This window comes from Electrona antarctica (assembly GCF_951216825.1).
Source record: "Electrona antarctica genome assembly, chromosome: 22".
NCBI lineage: Eukaryota > Metazoa > Chordata > Actinopteri > Myctophiformes > Myctophidae > Electrona > Electrona antarctica.
Genome location: NC_136805.1, coordinates 12,861,093 through 12,880,638, shown reverse-complemented (window position 1 = coordinate 12,880,638; position 19,546 = coordinate 12,861,093). Strand labels below are relative to the sequence as shown.

The 19,546-nt window shown below is 43.4% G+C and overlaps 1 protein-coding gene and 1 long non-coding RNA gene across 2 annotated transcripts in view; one reads left to right on the top strand and one right to left on the bottom strand.

Annotated features, from left to right (window-relative positions):
- LOC306915319 (coxsackievirus and adenovirus receptor homolog) overlaps positions 1 to 19,318 on the top strand; it is a 34,504-nt gene extending 15,186 nt beyond the window's left edge. The window contains exon 8 of the transcript XR_013788791.1: positions 18,898 to 19,318. The gene's annotated coding sequence lies outside the window, so the exon portion shown is untranslated. The remainder of the gene's footprint in view (positions 1 to 18,897) is intronic.
- On the bottom strand, positions 2,157 to 3,545 carry LOC306915464. Its single transcript, XR_013788827.1, has 3 exons — positions 3,440 to 3,545; positions 3,239 to 3,355; positions 2,157 to 2,416 (listed from the first exon to the last, which is right to left on the bottom strand). It is a non-coding gene; the product is annotated as an uncharacterized lncRNA (long non-coding RNA).
- Positions 19,319 to 19,546: the final 228 nt, after the last annotated feature.

Below are 19,546 nucleotides of genomic sequence, written 5' to 3'. Positions count from 1 at the left end.
GCCAATCAAATTATCGCTATGGGGTACACACATTGCTCAGCCAATCAAATAATCGTTATGGGGAACACACAAACACACAAAGATGGGCATAGGAGGGGCTAGCACCCCTCAAAAATAAACAAATAAAACACTATTGCAAGCTTATTGGGCAATGTTGAGCAATTTCAAGAACTTGAACCATCAAGTGAAGATAGTGTTAATTTAAAGGATATTTAACTTTCAAACATGTTTGGGGTCATTCTAACATTGGGGTGTTTTTTGTCACTGTACCCATACTTTAAGGAGTAAGGACCAGCCATTCTCTCTGGGAGCTGGCGCTCGGGCAGCAATTAGGGGTTACGAATTTTGCTCAGGGACACACTTTGACACATTGCTGGCCTAGCATCATGCCAGGGACAACCAGGGGCTCTGGGTCCCCAGGCAGGTTCATTAACTTGTGAGCACCCAGTTTTTAAGTTGCTTGATTCAGTATTTAAATATTTGATATTCATATTATCAGACACTCCTCCTTCCTATGTAAACCTATGGTAACTTTAAACTAAATTTTAATCATGTTAGATTCATTGAAAACAACACTTAGCCTACTGCAAGACATAGATACATTGACAGACAATATGGAGGAAGCACTTATAGAAACCCCAACTGAAGTACTAGGGCAGGACAGGAAGAAAAACAAACCATGGGCCACTGATAACATCCTAGATCTACCGGGAGGCAGTAAAGTGGATCACAGCAACATAGAGCCACAATAATAGCAGACAAGCATGACTCTCTACTAACCGAGAAAGCAGCAATATCCAAGTGATGGACAGAGTATTGTTAGGAACTATACAAATGTGCAATAAGACCAGATCCCAACATACTAGTGCCATGAAGTCCAGTAGTGCATGTGGTAGGATGCCCCAATACTTCACGCTGAAGTAGAGGAGGTAGTAAAGAGCCTGCTATCGATAATGTCCCAGCAGAGCTTTGGGAGCATGGAGGGCAATCAATACATGATAATAGCATTGACACGCATCTACCAAAAGATACCAAGCAATGTACCCAATAAAATACCCCAAGAAAGGGAATGCAGGGCAGTGACAAAACTACAGAAACAACTGTTTTTTCTGTCTGGCTAGCAAAGTAATGCTGCAGATCATCTTGATTCAGACCAAAAAGGAGATATTCAAAGTCAGAATACTGATTGAGAAGCACCTTTAGCACCAGCACGACCTGTACCACAACAGGTAATTCAAGCACTATACCCAAGCAGTGCAGTTCTTATAAACAACATCATGGAGGAAGCACTCATAGAATATCACACCACCATATCCATCAGAGGAAGACCCTACCATCTCCAATGACATCAAACTTATGAGAAAACACAAGGCAGAGCATATGGCATGGAGATGAAGAGAAAAGTAATATCCTGGTCACCAGCTACAGCCATACATATATCACCAAGGAACAGGCCACTTGCCTGTAGGAAGTAAAGGACTTATATACCTTGGGTCCTTTGTGAGTGAAGATGGCAGCTCCACAAAAGATAAAAGCAAGAATTGGGATAGCAACATCAGCCATGACTAGACTATACAGTATTTGGAAACATAACAAATAATAAATCAGCTTCTCAGTGACGGTCAGACTTTACAAGTCACTTGTACTCTCCACCCTATTCCATTGGCTCTGAAAGCTGGACACTTACAGCGGACACCGAGCACAGGATACAGTCGTTTGAAAGCAAGTGTGACAGAAGAATGCTACATATATCGTATAAGAAGACCGGACAAATGATTATGTTAAGACAGTTTAGCTACCACCCATGCTGGAGAACAGGAGCCTCTACTCTCATGGTCATGTCACAAGACATACCTCCCTGTCAAAGACCAAAGTACAGGGGACAGTGGAGGGAAAGTGGAGAAGAGGTAGACAGGCCTGAGTGGACAACATCAAGGAGTGGACTGGCTGCAGCTTTCAAACCCTGATATGGACAACAGAAGATCGAAAGCACTGGAGATACCAGAGTGCCCAAGCATCCACCATGACACCTGTACAACCCCCTAGGCCATGGGGTGAGTGAGTGTGTGAAATACTGAATCAAGCAACTTAAACTGTATGGGGTGTTCACAGAAGCCTGTGTAGACGTTAAAATGACCCCAACACAAAAAAGCCAACTTATCAGGAGGTAGTTGTTTACGCGTGTGTGTGTGTGTGTGTGTGTACGCGTGCGTGTGTGATACCAAGACTGTGTCAGATGGTGTTTTTTTCTAGTGGGGCTGTGCCCCATTGTCCTGTGTGTACTCAAGTGCTCTCTGAGCTCTTGCAGCCCTATTCCCACCTCAAGCACGAGCTCCTGTGAACCACTTTGACCACTTCTCTCCCTCCTTCTGGTGAATGTCCTGTGTGACTGCCACTGTGTTCTTCTTTAGTGTCCCTAAAAATAAACAACAAGAAGCTGACTTAGTAATGCTAGCTTGATTCTTACATTATGAAACATTATGAGACGTGTATATTTTAAATAATATAACTGAGGCCACTAATGGATTGGCCACCTTATTAAAGGCCTATTCATAGTCTGGATTTTCGGTGGTGAGGTGACCACCGCTCCGGTGGTGAGCTGACCACCGAAGCTGTAATAACGTGGAGCGGTGGTGAGTAAAAACAGAGAGAAGGGCTGGGGAGAGCAGTGGTTTGCTCTTCACCGCGGCTCCGTGACGTCATGTTGTAGTTGCGGTGGTCACCTCACCACCAATAAAGACTATGAATAACGCTTAAGAATGTATCATGAAAGTTGTACTACAATCTAATCACACGGCCAAATGCTACAATAAATTACATGATTAATTATACATCAAGAATAGCTATGGTCTGTAAAGATATTTTTGCTGCATATTGAGGATTATTTTCTGAACAGAAAATTAAAAACAAACCAAAAAAATCTAATTCTAAATGTCTTGAGCTATGGTGGCAAATTTGTGAAATACAAACGGTGGCCTCTGTTCAGAATTGTTGTGATCCCTTTTCAGCAGTTACAGCTGTAATACTGTGGCATGCTTCTACTTGTGTACATCAAACATCAAATGTTTTGCCAAACACCATTTCAAGTTAGAATGACAAGAGGAAAGTTCAAGATAAATGTACAGTGGAGCAACCATTCTGTGCATGCAATCAAATTAAGGGCAAGATCCTATCAACTATGTGATTGTGATTAGAAACTACAAGTACATTTTGAAGTGAATACGATATTTCAACTTACAACTGGTTCCAGTAGGGCGGCTCCGTCTCTGTGTCCCACTTGAGGTGCTCACATTCAGGGTTCCAACAGCTGATCAGGGTTTCAGGTGGGCAGCAATTCCACTGTGACTCAGGGTTCCTACACATAATTTTACATTTCAAGATGTTAAATTCTCTGTATGTTTAAAGAAATGAAATAAATCTAATTCCATAGTTTACATACTTGCATGAGAACCTCCAGGGGACACACTGGGGCTGCTGGTTATACTCAGTGTCCACTTTCTTGCGGCTAACTCTCTGGGACACAGTAGTCAGTCCAACGCTGTTCATTCCACGGGGAGGTGTAGGTCACATGTCTTTGCGATGGCCTACAGTACATTCAATAAAAAAACGTACATTTTAGCAAACATAAAAAACTAACTTTAAGCAGTAGCATGGTGTGGGCCACAATGTCAAACAGCTCAGGAGAAATACAGATCACATGACATGCATGCAGGAGGAGTGAGCGCGCAGGAGTGTGCGGAATTGGAATGTGGCAGCCTGTCAGTCCAACCTACTTGATTCATGCAGACTCACATTGAATCCTCACTTCCTTGCTCAGATCGAGGTGGGACTTATGTGTCTAATAATAGAAGGGAAATTCCAGGTTGTGTGCCAATGTACTTGGCAAACACTTCAACACAGTGGTTTTGAAAGTGGGGTCTGGGGATCCCCAGGGGTCCTTGAGGGGATTCCAGGGGTCTCCAGATAAATTATGGATAATTGCGAACCAAATGGACCCTAATGTTGCTGCAACTCTGAGAACCAAATCCATTTTGTTTGACCACCATAACTGTACACTCTGTTATGGTGGTCCGTATTCTAATGCAGGGGTTCTCAAAGTGGGGTGCGAGGACCCCCACGGCCCTATATTGCCACAAAATATTATTAGAACCATTGCCCTAAAACAGCCATTTTACCTCCTCTGTCGTTTCAACATCAGTCTGTACATCAGATGGAGTCTCTGCTTCTGACATCGCATGTGTCTTCAAAAGAAAAGAGCACAAAAACAGGGGAAAGAGACATTAAAGTTAAAGCAATATTATGCCGAACCTTTGAATGGCATAGGGCTATCATACGCCTATCATATAGCCTCTCATTGCCTACTTACTCACACATGTGTTGTATTACACCTTGTAAAAGCTTAAAAGCTACTGGTGGGAAACTTGTTTTCAATGTGGAATAAAAACAGTTCTGGAGCCTTGTCAAAAGTAACAAGTTGGGTGCATGATGGCAATATTAAAAACCTATGTGAAATGCTAACAGTGGCCTATTTACAGATTTGTCACACACCCTATTCCACCAGTTATATAGCAGCTGTATGCTGTGGCATGCTTTTACTAGTGTACATCAAATGTTTTGCAAAATTACATCATTAACTCATTCTAGGCGGGAACCCCTTTTTGTAACCCTACCCTTCTGGTCAGGAACCCCTTTTGGGTTTCTGTACACTATGTACAGTATTCAAAAATTACAAACAAATGATGCCGCTATATAAATATTTGAAGTTTTTCAGAAAACTTAGGTCATGATTTAGAAGGATTTTTTTTAGAATCGGCCTAAGTCCAAAATGGGTTAACCCATTAAGACCTGGAATGCATCTGTCACTTTAGCGTTTAACCACATTAACAATTATTTTATACTTTAGCTAATGAGAGGAAAGCTGAGTGACAACGTTTCGGTCTAAATTACTTTCATCAAGTATCTCAGGTCGTTTAGACCGACACGTTGTCACTCAGCTCAAATAAACTGTGGCTCTATAAATGATTTGCTATTTTTGGAACTAAATGCAAATCTTTGAATATATATTCGTTCACAGCAAACGATTTTAACTCAAATATTTGCTTCTGGTCGGTCCCTGAAACAAAATATTTTCAGCTGGGGGTCCACAGGGACATGAAAACATTCAAGCACCACTGATAGGGTTTTCAAAAAACTGGCAGGATTTAAGACATTTTGTAGTGTGGTCTCATGTAGAAATTTACATTTTAAACACTCAATTTTACCTTATGCACCATGAAAAAGAACTTCTTGTTATGTCCAGACATGGACACAGAACACAGCTAGTAATTTGTGGACTGGATCACTGGATCACTGGACATCTTCATTTCCAATTTACTTAAACAAATAGACGAAGAGAAGAATTACCCAAAAGAAACACAGACAGGCACATAAAAGCCCCCCCCCCCAGCCTACCGTACTTCTAAAATCAAGACCTCCTTGTGACTGGTGTGGTGTCAACAAAAACAAATCAGGTGCACATACACAGACACATGCACAGGCACACCTTACAAACCTAAAACTTAAACAAGTGGTTCTCAACAAACTTGTTCATGTCAAGGACCCCCAAATTGACACTTATTAGCCGCAGACCAACATTTGAAAAGATATGCCAGGGACCCCCATAAGAGAAGATTTTCTCTTTTTTTCAAACATTTTCTATTTCAAGGACCCACAGTTTGACATGCATTAGGCTACGGACCCCCATGGCAATTCTATCTCTGGGACCACAATTTATATTGTAAAATCACACCCGTGTGAAGTGAGTGGTGCAACTCTGTGTGGGGGTCCCCGGAAGGTCCAGACCCACAGGAACGGGGCCAGGGGGTCAGCCGCCCCGCGTCCGGAATGGTTGAAAAATGACAGACTTACGGTGTGGGGGTCCCTCTACTGTACTGTCACTGTACTGTACTGTATCACCCCAAATCATCATATATACAGTTAATATGTGTATGTGTTGTGCTGCGCAACAGTTGTGAAAACCAACCAAAAGCTACTTTCTTGCTCGGACAGACCCAGCCAGCCAGCCAGCCAGGGACAGACCCAGGGACACACATAGCTGTCTATATACTCAAAAATAGTCAAATCAATGTTAATTTAACGCTGATAGTGTACAAATTTGTACACTCAGAGTTACAGACATGTAAGGGTCCATTTGTACAATCAGTTACAGACCAATAAGGGTCCATTTGGTTCCTGTACTATCAATCATTTAGCTGGGGACCCCCTGGAACTCCCTCAATACAGTCAAGAACCCCCCACTTCCCCACTTTTAGAACCACTGACAGACCTGTAAATATATGCTCTCTCTCTCTCTCTCTCTCTCTCTGATCTCCAACTCAGCAGAGCAGGCAGGCAACAAGTCACGTAGCCAAGAGAGCTATCTCCCAATTTACAATATTGTTACTGCTGCTAGTATTAACTACTGGTTGTTTAGGATAATTTATAACCAACAAGCAGATGTGAAAGAAATCGTCATGTTGTTCCATGTTAAAAGATGAGTCAATAATATAAAAGATAAATGTAGTAAAAACAAGGTGAATCAGTTAATCTTGTGCTGTGTTTCAGGGTTGAGCTGCTTAACGACCACACTGTTTTCAAACGTTTTACTACTGGTATTATTATTATTAAGGGTTCATTTGGTGGTTCCTGACTCCTGTACTATCAATCATTTAGCTGGGGACCCCCTGGAGCTCTCAAAATACAGTCAAGGACCCCACTTTGAGAACCACTGACTTAAACAGACCTGTAATGCTCTAGCCTCTTGCTAGAATCTCGCTCTCTCGTCGCGGGACCTTCGACACACTTTTACCCAAGCATAGCCACTTCCAACAGCGTTTGTGTCTGTACCATGCAGCACCAAAAGCAATAATTTGAAACCCACAAAACGTCAGATGTTCATTGTTGTTGCCTTCCTTGTTATTTGTAATAATAAAGCCCGCAGCTGACTCTTATTTTAGTTATTGAAGCAAAATGCACAGCAGATAACAGAAGTTAAATGTAGATTTACTGGTCGCAAAAATAAGAAGCATGCTCTTACCTGGCCTGTAGCTGTATTGTCATGCAGGCGCTAGTCCGAGGTGCGGACGCATGTCGAACCAATGCTCCGTCGGACCATAGTATGCCTCCCCCTAATCTTGTGACTTTGTGTGCCAAACGGCTCCATGTTGTTGCAGATTCCATCACACAAATAGATCGGGAATTTCTTATTTCCTTGTTCAACTGCCTTTGATGACTTTATGTCTGTTAATTTAATGTGAATCTCTTTCTGTAGCGGATGGAACGGTTACGCAGGTTAGTTTTAAAACAGCTCTCTCCGCGCCTGTCTGACTATTTGAAATTCACCACGTCATTTCCTGAATCAGTGAAGCACGTGACCCAGGACAACCAATCGCATTCGCGTTTCAAACGGAAATGCAATGCATTCTGGGACGATCTGTAGTTTATTTGAGTGCTATTCATTTAATTAATGCTGGAACATTATAAAAAAAAGTAATTATTATACATTGAGATAGCCATAGAGGTGTAGCCTGCAGCTAGAGTCTTCAACGTTTGTCAGGCCAATAACCCCTTCAGAGAGATGAAGCAGGGACCTCTATAACATACATAAAATTGTGTTGCAGAATAAAATAAACATTTCCATAGATTTCATAGCTTCATATACACTTGTATAAATACATGTTTTCATGTTAATGTGTATTTTCAGATATTTAACGACTAAATTCCCTCAATTCTTAACCTTTGCCAAAGAGCTGATCTACAAGCTTACATTTTGTAAGCTTATGCTTAAGCTTATTATGATGAATTCCTGTTCTGTCCTTTGTCTATATAGAAGTGTCTATTTGTACGTCTCTAAATGTTTTTGATGAATTGAACATGGTGGACCCTATTGGAAACAAGTGTAATGCCTAATTGGGTTGTCCACTCACAGTTAACAGCCTTTGTATTGAGTTTGTGCTTGAAATGTACTGTAATTCTGCAAACTGTTAATAAATGTTTCAATCAATCAATCAATCAATGCCTGACAGGCCTGTTTACAGTATGACAGACAGTTGTAAAGACAACAAAACGTGTCCTTAATTGGCTCATATTCTTTTCTAGGGTAATATAGTTTGGGTGCCAATGCAGGGGTCATGTGTCAAGACTTTGTTTTTACATGACATTGTTCTGTGTTTGTGCGTGCATGCATGCGTGCGTGCGGGTGGGTGATTGGTCTTCGATAGGGAGACCACTTGAACGCTATCACTATTATAGGGGAAACGTCCAATCCAACTCGCCCCAAAATATCAGATCTACAAGCTCACAATGAAATCAATTTAACATATTTTGTTAAATTGTATACAATGTGTAGTGGGGGTCCTTCGTCTCCATCTCTCAGCTAAGGGGTCCTTGGCCTGAAAAATGGTGAAGACTCGATTATAGCCTGGTGTTTGAAGGAACTTGGATCAGTCAGATGCACAGAGACAGACAGGTGTGCCTCCCTGTCTGCATCCTCCCGTTGAGGACGCGGCAGTGGTTATGGCTCAGGGGTAGAGTGGCCGGTAGAACAGCCGGATGGAACCGTGAGGTTCCCAGTTCGATACCAGGCTCCCCCAGAGTTAGTGTCGAAGTGTCCTTGACCAATACGCGGCTGAACCCCTAATAGGGCAGTTAAACTGCTCCTGAAGTGCAGGTTGGTGACTTGCATGGTTTCCTCTGCCATTGGTGTGTGCAAGGGTGAATGAATGTAATGCACAATCTATGTAAAGCGCTTTGGATAAAAGTCCTATATAAATGCACCATTTTGTACAACTAATTGGTTGACAGGTTTATCAGACATACGCAGGTATCCACAGACACAATCCAACCCTCCTCAAATTAGTATGGGATCACTCTCTCTCTCTCTCTCTGTTTCTCTCTCTCCGTCCCTCCCCCACCCACCCGTTTGTCTGTCTGTGTCTGTCTGTGTCTGTCTGTGTGTCTGTGTCTGTGTCTGTGTCTGTGTCTGTCTGTGTGTCTGTCTGTGTGTCTGTGTGTCTGTCTGTGTCTGTGTCTGTGTGTCTCTCTCTCTCTCTCTCTCTCTCTCTCTCTCTCTCTCTCTCTCTCTCTCTCTCTCTCTCTCTCTCTCCCTAAAACATGCACACTTCTTTTTCTGCTCGATGTTGCGACATCACTCAATTAAATGACGTACGTAGGGCTGCCCTGGAGGCCGCCCTAGTAGTTTGAAGACGCACGTTTCCCACAAGCCTGCACAGCCAGTTTTCGCACCTGTGTCACAGCTTGAAACAATAGGAATGACCGGCCTTGGATGCATATCAATGGTGATGGCCAGGTCCATTGTGTCGAGTCGACTGTACTGTAGGTGGCTGATGGATTTACGATGATAAACTAATTCAATTTCAGATATGACGTTTGCAAGGTAAATGAATAATTAAACACTAAAACACTAACACTAAAGTTTGCCCATTACAGTTGATATACAGTATATTCTGGGTATATTAGGTCTACATTTAAGAGGTTATTTCAATTGGTGATCGCTCGTGAGTGTGCATGTGTGCGCGGCATAGCCCCACTACTTGAAATATCCACAGCACATCGCTGGACATAGGCATTATAGTCCCACACACAACATGTGCACGCCTAACTGCTATTCACTAGTTGACGTCTGTGCATGTGCTGCCTACATCAGATAATCATTTTATACATAATTCTCTCCCTAGGGAAATATCCGCCCATTTTGCCCAGAATAGCAGATCTACAAGCTCATTAAATCAATGAAAAGCTTCCATCTGCAACACAATGTTATAGGCCTACAATGGCCGGTACTCTCTCTCTCTTTGTCCGTCCGTCCGACTGTTCGTCCATCCATTTCTATCTAGACTTATACACTGTTGTTCACATCCAAGATCATCAAAGGAACACTTATTGTAACTTATCATTACTTTCAAGAGAAAAGCTGGTACAGATTTCATTTATGATAACTTGCTGTCAGCTGCTTACTTTCTGCAGTTCTTTACCCAGATATGCTCTAACTGTGTGTGTGTGTGTGTGTGTGTGTGTGTGTGTGTGTGTGTGTGTGTGTGTGTGTGTGTGTGTGTGTGTGTGTGTGTGTGTGTGTGTGTGTGTGGGCGCGTAGCCGACTTATCCCATGCTTAAACCTTTATACATTCAGTTATTTTTGGCAAGGCAAAACTGGTCAACCTTGTATGGGTCCTGTATGGGTTATGTATGGGCTAAGTGGGCATGGGTTAGAACTGGTCACTCATGTCTGGGTCCTATATAGGTTATGTATGGGCTAAGTGGGCATGGGTTAGAACTGGTCACTCATGTCTGGGTCCTATATAGGTTATGTATGGGCTAAGTGGGCATGGGTTAGAACTGGTCACTCATGTCTGGGTCCTATATAGGTTATGTATGGGCTAAGTGGGCATGGGTTAGAACTGGTCACTCATGTCTGGGTCCTATATAGGTTATGTATGGGCTAAGTGGGCATGGGTTAGAACTGGTCACTCATGTCTGGGTCCTATATAGGTTATGTATGGGCTAAGTGGGCATGGGTTAGAACTGGTCACTCATGTCTGGGTCCTATATAGGTTATGTATGGGCTAAGTGGGCATGGGTTAGAACTGGTCACTCATGTCTGGGTCCTATATAGGTTATGTATGGGCTAAGTGGGCATGGGTTAGAACTGGTCACTCATGTCTGGGTCCTATATAGGTTATGTATGGGCTAAGTGGGCATGGGTTAGAACTGGTCACTCATGTCTGGGTCCTATATAGGTTATGTATGGGCTAAGTGGGCATGGGTTAGAACTGGTCACTCATGTCTGGGTCCTATATAGGTTATGTATGGGTTAAGTGGGCATGGGTAAGAACTGGTCACTCATGTATGGGTCCTATATAGGACCCAGTACTTTCCCTATGGGTCCTATATAGGATTATGTTTTTTGGGAAATTTGGCGCCACCTTTCGGAACTTTCCCGACGTCGCACAGGAACGGGGATGGTACCGTTGGATTCAGCGTGGAAAGGTAAGTCCGGCCAAGTGGTCTTTTTTAAAAATAGGGATAAAGTCCATAGCACACCTAATTAAGAGTGGTTAACTCCGCCCACAAAGGTCGCACAGGGGCGTGGCTCACATCCACACGTAGGGCTCGATGATGCGCACACGCATATATGCGTTTCCTCGCACACGGTCATGCGGTTCAGAAAACTAGGGTTAGACTTTGACGCGCAATAGCTCCGCCCACAAGGGTCGAAAATGGGCGTGCCTTACATCCATGCTTAGCTATCGATGCGACAATCGCGCCAATATGTGTCTCCCCGCTCACGGACGTGTGGTTCTCAAAATTAGGGTTAGCATTTCACCATTCAATACACTCTAAGGTTTATCATGTCTATAACGCTTGTGGATGACAGGTCAGAGTTGGAGAACTCTTGCTACGGGTGTCGCACAAGAATGGCGGACCAATCGGAGCGTAGATCTCGGAGTGCTGTACGCGCCCATGTAAATTACTTGGCTGGCGGACGTATCGTTACCGAGCTATCACGCGTCGAAAACTAACCAATTAACTAGCCAATTAAGAGAACCGTAATTCCGTGTGCTGGGAAACGCATATCAGCGTGTTCAGCTCGTCATGCTGAGTCCGAAAATGGTCTCACTTTTTTCCAGACATGTTTCGAGGGCTAGGGACCGATAGGAGGCGTTTACACCCACTTCCTAACATCGTAGAGAGATGAGACCACCACCGTTGAAATCGGGTCGAAAAAGTAAGTGGGGATACATACCCATTGATTATTTTAAAACATTGGAAATATATCGTTTCTGGGTGCATTTGTGACACTTTTACGTAACCCATATGGGACACAGACATGCGTGCCCAGTTCTAACCCATGCCCACTTAGCCCATACATAACCTATATAGGACCCAGACATGCGTGACCAGTTCTAAACCATGCCCACTTAGCCCATATATAACCCACAAGGGACCCATACATGCATGACCAGTTCTAACCCATGCCCACTTAGCCCATATATAACCCACAAGGGACCCATACATGCATGACCAGTTCTAACCCATGCCCACTTAGCCCATATATAACCCACAAGGGACCCATACATGCATGACCAGTTCTAACCCACGCCCACTTAGCCCATATATAACCCACAAGGGACCCATAGATGTGTGACCAGTTCTAACCCATGCCCACTTAGCCCATATATAACCCACAAGGGACCCATACATAAATGACCAGTTCTAACCCACGCCCACTTAGCCCATATATAACCCACAAGGGACCCATAGATGGGTGACCAGTTCTAACCCATGCCCACTTAGCCCATACGTAACCCATATGGGACACAGACATGCGTGCCCAGTTCTAACCCATGCCCACTTAGCCCATACATAACCTATATAGGACCCAGACATGGGTGACCAGTTCTAACCCATGCCCACTTGGCCCATATATAACCCACAAGGGACCCAGACATGCGTGACCAGTTCTAACCCATGCCCACTTAGCCCATAAGTAACCCATATGGGACACAGACATGCGTGCCCAGTTCTAACCCATGCCCACTTAGCCCATACATAACCTATATAGGACCCAGACAAGCATGACCAGTTCTAACCCATGCCCACTTAGACCATATATAACCCACAAGGGACCCATACATGCATGACCAGTTCTAACCCACGCTCACTTAGCCCATATATAACCCACAAGGGACCAACAGATGGGTGACCAGTTCAAACCCATGCCCACTTAGCCCATACGTAACCCATATGGGACATAGACATGCGTGCCCAGTTCTAACCCATGCCCACTTAGCCCATACATAACCTATATAGAACCCAGGCATGCGTGACCAGTTCTAAACCATGCCCACTTAGCCCATATATAACCCACAAGGGACCCATACATGCATGACCAGTTCTAACCCATGCCCACTTAGCCCATACATAACCTATATAGGACCCAGACATGGGTGACCAGTTCTAACCCATGCCCACTTGGCCCATATATAACCCACAAGGGACCCAGACATGCATGACCAGTTCTAACCCATGCCCACTTAGCCCATAAGTAACCCATATGGGACACAGACATGCGTGCCCAGTTCTAACCCATGCCCACTTAGCCCATACATAACCTATATAGGACCCAGACAAGCATGACCAGTTCTAACCCATGCCCACTTAGCCCATATATAACCCACAAGGGACCCATACATGCATGACCAGTTCTAACCCACGCTCACTTAGCCCATATATAACCCACAAGGGACCAACAGATGGGTGACCAGTTCAAACCCATGCCCACTTAGCCCATACGTAACCCATATGGGACATAGACATGTGTGCCCAGTTCTAACCCATGCCCACTTAGCCCATACATAACCTATATAGGACCCAGGCATGCGTGACCAGTTCTAAACCATGCCCACTTAGCCCATATATAACCCACACGGGACCCATACATGCATGACCAGTTCTAACCCATGCCCACTTAGCCCATATATAACCCACAAGGGACCCATAAATGCATGACCAGTTCTAACCCACGCCCACTTAGCCCATATATAACCCACAAGGGACCCATAGATGGGTGACCAGTTCTAACCCATGCCAACTTAGCCCATACGTAACCCATATGGGACACAGACATGCGTGCCCAGTTCTAACCCATGCCCACTTAGCCCATACATAACCTATATAGGACCCAGACATGCGTGACCAGTTCTAAACCATGCCCACTTAGCCCATATATAACCCACAAGGGACCCATACATCCATGACCAGTTCTAACCCATGCCCACTTAGCCCATATATAACCCAAAAGGGACCCATACATGCATGACCAGTCCAACCCACGCCCACTTAGCCCATATATAACCCACAAGGGACCCATAGATGGGTGACCAGTTCTAACCCATGCCCACTTAGCCCATATATAACCCATATGGGACACAGACATGCGTGCCCAGTTCTAACCCATGCCCACTTAGCCCATACATAACCTATATAGGACCCAGACATGCGTGACCAGTTCTAACCCACGCCCACTTAGCCCATATATAACCCACAAGGGACCCATAGATGGGTGACCAGTTCTAACCCATGCCCACTTAGCCCATACGTAACCTATATAGGACCCAGACATGGGAGCCCAGTTCTAACCCATGCCCACTTAGCCCATATATAACCCACAAGGGACCCATAGATGGGTGACCAGTTCTAACCCATGCCAACTTAGCCCATACGTAACCCATATGGGACACAAACATGCGTGCCCAGTTCTAACCCATGCCCACTTAGCCCATACATAACCTATATAGGACCCAGACATGCGTGACCAGTTCTAAACCATGCCCACTTAGCCCATATATAACCCACAAGGGACCCATAGATGGGTGACCAGTTCTAACCCATGCCCACTTAGCCCATATATAACCCATATGGGACACAGACATGCGTGCCCAGTTCTAACCCATGCCCACTTAGCCCATACATAACCTATATAGGACCCAGACATGCGTGACCAGTTCTAACCCACGCCCACTTAGCCCATATATAACCCACAAGGGACCCATAGATGGGTGACCAGTTCTAACCCATGCCCACTTAGCCCATACGTATCCTATATAGGACCCAGACATGGGAGCCCAGTTCTAACCCATGCCCACTTAGCCCATATATAACCCACAAGGGACCCATACATGGGTGACCAGTTCTAACCCACGCCCACTTGGCCCATCTGTAACCCATATCGAACCCACAATATTTGCCCAGTTCAAGCCCATGCCCACTTAGCCCACATAGAACCTACCTGGAACCCAGTATAATTGCCCAGTTCTAGCCCATGCCCACTTGGTACCCATACGCACACATGCACCCCATATGGGGCCCACTTGGACATGTTAGCTGGGTTTAGCCTCCATTAGCTTTGTAATTGTTTGGTAAATAAAAACACCAACACAATAATTGTTTGGTAAATCAATGTACATATTATTATTATTATGTCTCTGTCTCTCTCTCTCTCTATGTCTCTCTCTGTCTCTCTCTCTCGCGGTCCGGGTCGAAAAGTCAGGTCCAAGCGGGTCGAGAGCGGGTCGAATGGTCCGGGTCGAATAGTCCTGGGTCGAAATCTCTGGTGACCCACGGACCCTCTCAGGTGAGCAGACAGGGAGGGCGTTCCATGAGTTGGGGGCAACCGCGCAGAAGGCCCTGTCAGCTGCGGAGGGTGCGAGTCGAGGGTTTCAGGGTGACTATTCCTTGAGATAGGAAGGGGCATTGCCGTGGATGCATTGATGGGTGAGCAGCGATATCATTGTGTCCGGAATGAGATGGGGAGCCAATGGAGTAAACGGAGGATGGCTATGTGCTTTAGGATCCTGTTTATACTTTAGACAGGCACGCACGGGCTATTGTAGGTCTGCTGGCGTGTCTGTTTCGTTGATTTATTGAATAGGCCTACTTTAGTCTTTATAACAGTTTGTGAACAGTATGTGGTACGATTTTACAATGATTGTTTAAAAGGCTAACAAAAAAGCTTGTTATAAAACCTTCACCATATCAGTAGGCCTATAAGTATCATATTCATGTCCTGTGACCTGTATTACCCATTTTAAATGTTCCCTACTTCCCTGTGCTTGTCCATGCAAACAAACATTAACAAAGTATTCATTCATTGAATCAATCAATCAATCGTCTCCCACTTTTCATGGCACCTTTGTGGGATGTAGAGTATAACTTAACGGACAAGCTACACCAGGTTTTTCTCGCGCGCGGCCCGCGCGTGCGTTTTTTTAAATAGGACTGGACCTAAATTCAACGCACGCGTTTAGGGTAAACGCGCGCGTTTTGTGCGAGAAAAGCCTGGTGTAGCTTGGCCGTCAGTCATGCAACTTGTCCTGTCTGCATTTGTTTTGCAATCTGTGCTCTTTTTTTGCCATGAGGCATGCATGTCACATTTTAATCCAAGATTCCTCCTCTCCTCTCCTCTCCTCTCCTCTCCTCTCCTCTCCTCTCCTCCTCTCCCCAGTTGTGTAGACTGACAGCACTACAGAATGTGGGGTGTTGCTCTGATGAAAGTCATCATCATCTCTATGATGATTGACATAAAAGGTAATCTCTTGTTTTTATCACACACACACACACACACACACACACACACACACACACACACACACACACACACACACACACACACACACACACACACACACACACAGGTTGAATTTATTGGGGATCATGTCCCTTCTGGTCATTATTTTTCATGGCGGTGGAGGAGATATTCAGTCAGTCAGACTGAATTAAGAGAGTGCCCCTCAATTCACATAGGTGTGATTTTTTAGATATATCAACAGCTAATGTTACACAAGGTATTCCCAGATTGAAAGGTTTAACAACAAACAAGTGTTCTATTTCTAAATGGGCTAAGGCTAAGCTATTTGCTTTGATGTATCTTTTTATGTTTCTTTTTATGTTTTACTTTTAACAGGAGCGACCAAAGATGGATCTCACATCCCACTGGAGAATGGAACAGAGAGGGCCAAACTGGTCATCACAATTGTGATTGAGAAACGTAAGGTGATACCGTTTTTTGTTTTGTGATTAAAAGCCTATTAAAGTTACTGGTGTTATATATTGTTAATTATATATTTAATGCTGAAGATTGCACAAATGTAACCAAATTGACCAATTTGGGACTGGAAGGGTTCAGGACCCTTAATGAAAAACCACTTGTTTAGAGAAAATAAAATAAATTGTTGCATCTGTGTTTGCTGTCTAGGCCTGGTCCCGCCCATGATCACAGGATTAAGGACGATCGAACAAGGTGACACGCTGATGTTGACCTGTGAGGCTCAGAGCTCCCCTGAGCTCTCCATCGTGACATGGACCAAAGCTGGATCTCACATCCTACTGGAGACTGGAACGGAGAGGGCCAAACTGGTCATTCCGAATGCGACAAGAGACCATTCTGGACACTACAGCTGCACAGCACAACATGTCCAAACCACCAAGACCATCAGTTCCTTTGCGAATGTCAATGTCTTACCACGTTCAGGTAAGTACTGATCTGCTTTGTTTGAAGTAATTGTGACTAATTTCTTCATTAAGAATGTGTATCTTAGTCGCTGACCAACAAATGTTCCCTCATCCGTCTAGTTCCAATTCTAGAAGAACTCTGCAGTGGACCTGGAGTAGTATACGCTATCATCATCTCCTTCGCGTTGATTGGTGTCCTGGCTTGTATCTACTGTTTGGCAAAGACATTTCACCGGTGCGTTGTTATGTCTTTTCAATGGCTGTTAGCATGTTTGTCTCTCTTCATGTTTGCAAGAAGTGCAGATTTCATTTCCGAAATTTTAGCCATATATGTTAATCATTTAGCATAAAAAAATATTTTTCCTTTCTCATCATGTTTACTCAGATGCACCCGCAGAAACCACCAGGTTCCAGTCGGGAATGGTCCAGTCGGGAATGGTCGGTTGGTAGTCCGACGCGGCGGTCAGTAAGTCCGCCCTTGCTGCCTTGCGTGCAGATGGTAGTCACTCAGCAGGTATTTCTTTTCTTCTGAATTCTCTTTACTATGCTGAACACTTACTTGGGTTATATTTATGACTGACGTGTTCATATCAATTTCACATTGTTCTCACAGACTGGAGGAAGCCTAGGTGTAGATGCAGTTTATGGACCTGAGGACACCCAACCAAAGGCTCTGGAGGGATTTGGTGAGAGAGGTCGAGAGGGTGAGGTTCCGGATCCTGCAACCACTCCTGTCTGAGGAGGATTGCACATGCAAAGCCCAGCAGTTGACTACCGTCAAATCTATGAAGGACACTATTGCTTAGTTTTATCATTAATAGAACTGACACTACTTTGATCCACATTCTGTAATATTGGCACCTTTTGTCTCTTCAACGAATCCTCCCCAGTTCACAGAGGTGCAACACACACCAGTCAGTCCTTCAGAGCACTTAGCTGCCGATAACAATTTCCAAATAAGGGCACCATTAGGACAGTTAGAGAAAGCAGGGTAGAAATGCAGGATGGCAGAGTTTGGCTGTGACCAAACTGTTGTCCGACCACTGTTGAAGGTGATGTACAGCTCTAATGACGAATGTGTGTTGAAAAACTGGAGATAAAACAGCTAATGATAAAAGAAGGAATTCATGTATTACACAGATTTAAGTAACATAGAATGAATGAGTTAGAAGCCTGACTTGACTTGACCATGACTAACTGAACTGCATTGTTTACAGGTCGTAAAAACAAGATGTTACTCTAAAAGGAGATAATCTAAGAAGCTGTGCTATTACTGTAAATGGTGATGAACCTGAGTCTTACAGGTTCTGGAATCAGTTATTTAATGCATGAGTTCAATGTTTGGGTGGAAATTATTCCTTTCATTAGGATGATTGTGATATAAAATGTGCTTTGTTGTGTTTTTAAATGTAATCTGAAATGTTTTTATTGTTGGAAAGATTTTGGTGCCATGATCATTTTAACAATTGTTTTATTTGTGCTGGATCAGTAATCTGGATTTGTTTGATTTTAAACATCTCGCAGGACAATAGGGGTGATTATCTCTTAAAGATGGTGGCAGATATTATCACTAATTATGTTTTTTAGTTACATTTTAATTTGATTCTTCTGTCTTGCTCAATACCCAAAAGTAAGTAAGTTTAGTTAGTTAGTTAGTTACTTACTTACTTACTTACTTACTTACTTACTTACTTACTTACTTTTTCATTCTGGTTTTCGAACTGGTCACAGCTGCTATGATTGTGACAAATTACCTTATCGGTGCATTGACAAAAAAGTGTATTGTGTATTTTGTGGATCTACTATGTAAGTAACAGACTTGTCCTGTAGTGAGGGGGAGAAAAGGCAGTTTCAGTGGAGACAAAATATCTTCTCCCCTAGATGTACAATTTTCAACAGAATGTGGACAAGGATAATTTTGTTATTTTCAAAGAGTAAACACCTTTAAACTTGTTTGATCTAAATTATAACAATCTGACTATCTGAGATATGATATAATGTCACACTCAAAGTTATCATTTCCATTCCATTACAAACCACTATGCTGAGTTTAAAACTTTGATTCAGTGTACCATGAATCTCTACAAAGATTAAGTTATTCTGAAACATCTATTATAGCACTGTGGTTAAAACAGTTAATCTGGGAATGGCCATCTACTTTAACAGATAGACTATTGTATCTATTTGTATTATGTCTTTGTTATTTGTATAGCTAATTTTGATTGACTCTCAGGAGTACTCTCTGCTAAATTACCTGCAATAAAAATAAAATTATACTTGTCATTCATTTCAATGATACAAATCATTGTTACACAGAAAATACTATAGGTTGGTATAGCTTTAGCCCTAAATCAACATCATTGACTGTAGAAAAAGCGTATAATTTATTTAATAAAAGTACAACTACAATTGCAAATGGGTGCATGATATGAAACCCAATAGGCTGATTTTGAAGTTTGTTTTCCAGTTCAAATTAAAA